Consider the following 7,086-nt stretch of genomic DNA (forward strand, 5'->3'; position numbering starts at 1 on the left):
AGCATGGGTTGGGGCAGGGCATTTCTCGAGTACCCGCAGGAGGAGCTCAGATGCCTGGCATGATGCACTCCTCGTCCAAGTATGCGAGCTGTCTTGCTGAAGCCGGTAATGCCGCTTTCTCTTAAAGATAAGCATGTGCTTGCAGCCTGGGCTGGCTGGAGCCCAGCGCCAGCACAAAGAGGGCTTTGTACGAGCGGGATGCACAAGGCGATGGGGCAGAGCTGCTCTCCGAGGAAACTGGAGGCCCGTAGACAAAACGAGTCCCCGGGGAGAAGCTAAAAGGGGACTTTTCTTTGCTTTGCTTTTCGCAGAGACGGAGGGGAGCTGCACATCGTAATTAACGAGCTGCAGGTGATCAAACCCCTGCAGCCGCTGAGCAGTGAAAGGAAAACAAAGAGGCGTGGGGGGGAATGGGGAGGCAGGAGTAAACACTCTCTGCAGGGCACTGCTAGGAAAGAAAGGCGAGCTAAGCTTGGAGGGGTGGAAGGCTGAGCCACGATGCCATCTCTCAGATCTGCCGGGCTTGAACTCATCAAAAGCCTTATTTCCTGTGGGCTGTGATGCTGGCGACTAGGCTTGGGATAGACTCTCCCACCGGTTAGAGCAAGGGAAGAGGAAGGCAGTGGGCTATCGGGGGAAAGGCATGCCCTCTTTACAGGAGCTAAGTCCTTGGCCAGGCTGGGCTGGATGTCTGGCCAAGCCGAGGAAACACAGGCTGGTCTGGTGCTTGGGGAGGGGGCATCTGCAAATCCCACTTGCCACAAGCACCAGCTGAAACGTTGCAGCTGAGCCTTTGGTGAATGCAAGACCTCAGATTCGGGCTTTTGTGGCTACATCTATGCTAGTGAGTAAAACAGGTTGGGAACTATCCTTTGGTCCCAAGAATCAAGTGGCATGATATAGATGATGTCATCCATATGATGACATCCACACCTGTAGCTAAGCATCCTCCCTCCCTCCCCCAGCAGGGCAGCAGTATCGGACTGCTGCTGGAGACCAGCCCGTGCTCCCATCAGTTCCCAGGTGTGGTTTGGGAAAGTGCTGCTGGTATGTGCCAGGAGCATGGGGCTGGTTGTGGGGCTTGCTCTTGGCTGTGTTTTCTGTGCTAGTTAGACACAACATGTAGCTCCATGAGCAGCACCAGCTGGTGCTGAGGAGTTGAGGGGTCCTGTGCCTGTCCCCCTCCTTCCTACCCCTCTCCTGTGCATTGGCACACACATTGGTGCAGCCATGTGGGGAGCTGGAGTGATGAACCTATCCAGATTTTAACTAATGTGGCTAAACCATGCAGAAAACCCGAGGCATGAAGTCAATCCTGCCCCACCACGCTTGGGTCATCGAATGGGAGAGAAGGAAAAAAGGCTGGAGGGTGGTTAGCGGGCAGGTAGGTTGGCACCTGGAAGGGATCCAGGCCAATTCCAGCGAGAGCAGGACTGGCCCTGTTTCTAACCCAGTTTTCTAAGAAAGAAAAACTTGTACCATCAGGGTCTGTCATCTGTCTTTAACTACCATCCTTGCCTTCCTCTCGCTAACTTTCAAGCTCATCAGCTGTCCTTGATCAATGCCTGTCCACGTCCATCAATGTGCTTGACCTGCTGCTCATAAACGTGGAGGAGCAGAGGGTAATTGTGGTCAGGAGTGGTAGATTGGTCTCTTGTAGCTGTGAGATGCATCTGGAGAAGGACTTGAGAAGTCAAGCTGTGGATTGAGGACTCTGGACCTCAAGAGAGTTGACTTCAGCTTATTTGGGGAACTGGGAGGTTGCTATGAGGGGAGAAGGTGTCCAAGGCAGCTGCCGGATTTTTTTAAAGAAAACTTATTCAGAGCTTGGGAACAAACCCTTCCTTTGCACATGAAAATCAGGAATTTCAGCACAAAGCCTGCTTGGCTAATTAAGACACTTCTTAGTGAACTGAGCTGCTAAAAGGGAGCATACAAGAAATGGAAATAAGGAGAGAAAATGAAAGAAGAGCGCAAATGCATTGCTTGGGTACTTAGGGATAAAAGCAGAAGGGCTAAAGACCAGCTGGAGCAAAGGCTGGCCAGGGATGCTAAGAGTAACAAAAAGGGGGTTTGCAAGTATTTTAACAGCATACTTCAGGGAAAATGTAGGTTGATTGGTGAATGGGGGAATAGCCTAGTGATGGATGATTATGGAAAAGGTTGAATGCCTTTTTTGCCTCAGTTTTTATAGGTCAGACTTGCTCCAAGCTTCTGCATATAACAACAGCGTTTGGGAAGCAAAACAGCCACCAGTGGGGGAAGAAAAAGGTTAGGGATTATTTAGTGCAATTAAACGTATTTACACCCATGAAACTGGATGAGATTCATCCTAGTGCTCTGACAGAGCTCTCTGATGTGATTGTGAGGCTGCTGCCTGTCATCTACAAAAAACCACGGTGTCTGGCCTCTGTCCACCCATCAGGTGTCTCCAAGCATTATACGTATCTTAAGAAAGGGAAAAAGGAGGATGTGGAGAGCTACAGAGGTCAGCCTCACCATGGGCCCTGGAAAGATCATGAAGCATGTCCTCCAGGAATTCATTTCTGGATATATGAAGAGCAAGAAGGCAGGGACCCAGGGACCCCAAGCTACAGGGCATGGTTCTGTGGAGGCTGGTGTACAAGCTGCTCTGCAGAAACAGATGTGGGACTTCAGGGAGAGAGAGAGCATACAAAGGAATCTGCTTTTCTTCTTTGGTGGCAATGACTTTAAATTGGGGCCAGGAAGAAGGCCTGCATTTTGGGGGTATGAAGAAACCCCTTAGTACTAAAGTCCTGGTATTAAATCCTTTTTTTGTGCCAGAACCCTGAAACAGGGAAGAAACCACAAGCAATGGGGCAAATTTCACCTTGCACTGGGGTACATAACAGATCTCAAGGCTTGCATGCACTGAGATCAGTCCCTGCCTTTGCTCATCCGAAAGGAATAGCTGGACAACCATGAGGGAAACAAAGAGACCCTACAGGAACCTGGACCTGCTGTGGCTGGTTCAAGCTGAGCAAGCCCAGCTCGCTGGCTCCCAGTGTCTCTGTATGTTTTGCCTTAAACAGTCATTGGTGAAGGCACAGAAATGGAGAGAGAAATCCAGCGTTTCCACTCTCCTAGGGACTGCCCTGAACCATCTCATGCCCTTTCTGGTCTGGTTACTCTCAAACAAGGCTCATCTCAGGAGAGCCTTCCTCCCTCTGGATAAGAGATGGAAAAAATGAATAGGAAAATGGTGAAAAACCCAAAGAGGGACTGTTCCCAGGCAGTGTGGCTGCCTATATACAGCCCCTTGCTTGGAGCCTTCCTCTTTGTCCAGGGCAGGGGCTCAGCTTGGCTGTTGTGTGGCATCATGGCTGATCCCACCCAGGGGACACAGCAGGGGATCTTTCATTTCCTTTTGGTGGTTGGCTTTTGCCTGCAGGAGGGATTTCCAGGAACACCACAACACATCATCCTTCGGAGAGGTGCTGGAGGCTGCCGCCCCTTCCCGTAGGGCCCCTGGAGCATCCTCCCTCCGCCATCCTCTCCTCCAACATGGCAAGGAACCATCTGATAAATAATTCCCTTTTTTTTTTTGCTGATTACATCTTGTTACCAAGATGTCTAGGGAACATCCTGGCATCCCTGGAACCACTGCTCAGAGCAGACTGGCAGCTGATTAAGATAATTAAGATTTTATAGTCACCTATCTTAACAAGCTGGCCAAGCTTTCCCATGGGGATCTGAGAGGACTGGTGTCCTCTACTTGTGTTGGGTGGTCTTATAAGAGACCCAAGCAAGGAAGAACAACTTCTTTAGGACTTTGCTAGGTTTTGTGCTGTGGCTATGTTTGTGCTAGCAAACCAGACAGCTGAGGAGCATTTCCAAGCGCTGGAATTCAACTGTTCAGTGGTCATCACAGTCCTTGGCATGGTTTAGGCATGGGACAAAAATCTCCAGGCAAGGTTTGGGAGCTTGCCTGGGTCAGGGACATTCCTAAGATGCAGTTTGGCTGTCGCTTCCTGTTCATTAGTTAATAATATGGACTAGGCCAGACTGGTCACTTGGCCTTAGGTTGGAGAATGGATCCTGGTTGCTGGTGGAGATGCTTGGTGTTCCCCTCCAAATGAGTGATCCTACCTCTGGGTGGGAGGTTTGTATGTCATGAATCAAGAGAACTTTGTCTCTACAGCCTTGGCTTAAAAGTGCACTAGGGAACTGTCCCTTTGCAAGACTACGAGTCATTAGTGATTGCTGCTTTATTAGAAAGGTTTATTGCACACTGTCCTGACTGCATTTCTTCATGCAGACGTTGCATCTCTATTGGTGAACTGAACAGCACCAGGGTCCCTCCTCTGTCCATGAGACCAACTGGTATGGCCCAGACAGGTTCATATGGTTAAACCTTCGTACCCCAAAAGAGGTGGCTGCACACAGATTGCCTATTGGGGATGGTCCCTGGCTTACACTAACTCCTGAGCCATACCTGCCAGGAGTCAGTCCAGACCAACATCAGGCTTGCTGACAATCGAGCAGGCAGAGCTAACCCTTGGCAAGCCACGTGCCAAAGCCACCAAAGCTGGGGCTGGAATTGGCAGCATGGGAAGGGGGACAGGGCAGTCTAACAAGCTGGGGGTTTCACAGGATGAGCTTAATAGCATTAAGAGCTTGATTTGGTTAAAAGCCTTGCAACAGGCTTCCAATTTTAATTCACTTGCAGGACAGGCTTTTGTCTAAAAGCCCAGTCCCAGCAGCTTCCAGGGTGACAAAGGACATGCTGAGCGTGACCAGGTGGTCACATCTGAAAGGACAGAAGGTCCTCGGCTGTATCTCAGACTGAGCAGCCACAGCTTGGGCCATCCCACATCTCATTTTCCACCTTATAATCAAAGGATAATTGTTCTAACTACCTTTCTGGTGAGTTAGGAAGGAGCTGACCTTTGCAGATCTCCACAGAGCACTGTTAACAGCGTTCCTGCTTCCCGTTGAGTTGCCTCCTTAGCTACCCAGGCTGCAAGCTGAAGCGTTTGGGGGAAACTCCCTCTGCCTCCCGAAGCAATCCCCATCCTAAAGAAAACCCCTTGTAGCACATGGCACTTTTTGAGCAGCTCCTTCCTACCCCCGTTGTTCCCGGGGAGGAGAAACAATGATCTAAGAATGCAAAGCTCTTGAAACCCCTCCAGAAAGCTGCAATTTATGAGCAGCCTGTTCCAGCTGGCAGAGGGAAATTGTCAGTGGAACAAAAACATTGTGTAATAGCCCCCATCCTCCTCCTCCTCCTCTCTGAGAGTGGGGGCAGGGAGGGAGACAGCCACCAGGGAGAGGGGGTGTCAGGGATGGGGCAGCAGTTAAGCACTGGGCATCTTCCACCAACATCTCAGGGCTTGGGCATTGCAGACCTCTTGCGGTGGCTGACCCAAAGGTTTGTAGCACATTAAGATGCTGAAGGCAATGGTGACCAGGATGGTTTGTCTGCCCCAAGGCTCAGACCACAGGCACTCTGCAGCATCCACCTTTTGCAAGGATGGGGCAAGCCCAGGTCTCGGCTGCTGTGAATGATGGGTGCATGGAGCTGGTGTCTTGGCCCTTCTTTATAGAATAGATTGAAAAGATGAGAGATGAAAACCTGAAATCAAGAGTTTGCCCCTAATCTGATCATCGCCTACTTTAAAATCCACATCCAACCATTGTGGGTTGGGGCCCAGCTTCACACAAGTGAGTGCGGTTATTTGCGGCTCAGGGGTGTCCCTTGGTTGGAGGGAGGTGCTGGTGTTATTCAGCTTTCCAGATTTCCCGGGTAGCATGGAGACCGGTGAGGATTTCTGGGAGTGGTTTGCACAGATTTTGGTGCCGCTCCTCCTTTGGGCTACTGCATGGCTCCTCTGGATGGCGGCTGGGCTATCAGCAATGCCCGAGGGGGGATTTCTCCCTGAGGTTTTGGGATGTCTCGCTCCCTTGTTTGCACCTCCTCAGACATGGCACTTGGTTGTAAAGCATGCAGTGAGGGAAGCGAGTCTGATTCTGGTTTCGGTGTGTAGCCTGCCGCCTCCTCCTTGCAATCTTTTTTTTTTCTTTTCCCCCCTTCTGTCTTCCTTGATCTAAAATAAAACCCGCTTAGCAGACAGTAGTCTGTGAAAAAAACCCACAAGGTGCCGGGAATACTCCAGCTGGGTTTTTTTTTCTAGATATACATATTAAAAAAAAAAAAGGTTAGACTGTGAGAGCTGAAATACCGTATAGCAGAGGCAATCTGAAAATTCAGTCTGTAAGTCCTTAAACATGTAATTCCCTGGCTTTCCCGATGTAAGTGGGACTTATCGCGGCATTTCTGTGATGATATGTCTATTGAATTTCATTAAGGGCTATATGGAGGCAATTGTGGGAGATGTCAAAATACAAATCACTCACTGATTATACGATAGCACTTCCCAGTGCCAAAAGAGTGAGGAATGAGACACTCTCCTAGGAACAATGACCCTTTTCATCATTGCTGCATTGGGGCTGTGACAGACGAGCAAGGTCTTGTCCATTAGTATGTCGGGGCAGACCATGCCAGGGAGCATGACCGCAAGTTAAAATGTGTACAATTGTTTTGTGCTTCCTCTTAAATGACCCAAAGGGAGTCAGAAATCAAGCTGGGCCAATTTGTTTTTAAACGATTTCTTCATGCTGAAAAATATATAGAGCTTTGGGCTGACTGAAACTTCAGGGGTTGGGTCTAGCTGGATGAATGGCTGATACCCACTGAAAGAGAGAAAGTGGAAAAGTTTCATTAAGGCTATTTCAGGGAAAATATTTTGACCGTTCATTACAAAACAATGTTTGAATGAAAATGAAGTGTTAATGGTTTCAGTTTTAAATTAATATTTTTAGAACTGTTTTAAGTAGAAGCAAAATGTGACCAATTAAATACTTGACTGACTCCCCCCATCCAAAATTTGCGAAAAAATGTGAGTTTTTTGGGGCAAGAAAAAATAATCTGGAATTTGGTCTTCTAGTTAGCCTGAAGAAATCCGTGGTCTTCCAGTCTGCCATCTAAATTAAAAAATGCAGTTAATTATTCACGTGGACTAGTCTCAAACGTGCTCTTTAATTTCAGCGAGAAACATGTCTCGC

Source organism: Ciconia boyciana, chromosome 3 (assembly GCF_034638445.1).
Source record: "Ciconia boyciana chromosome 3, ASM3463844v1, whole genome shotgun sequence".
In the NCBI taxonomy this organism is placed as follows: Eukaryota; Metazoa; Chordata; class Aves; order Ciconiiformes; family Ciconiidae; genus Ciconia; species Ciconia boyciana.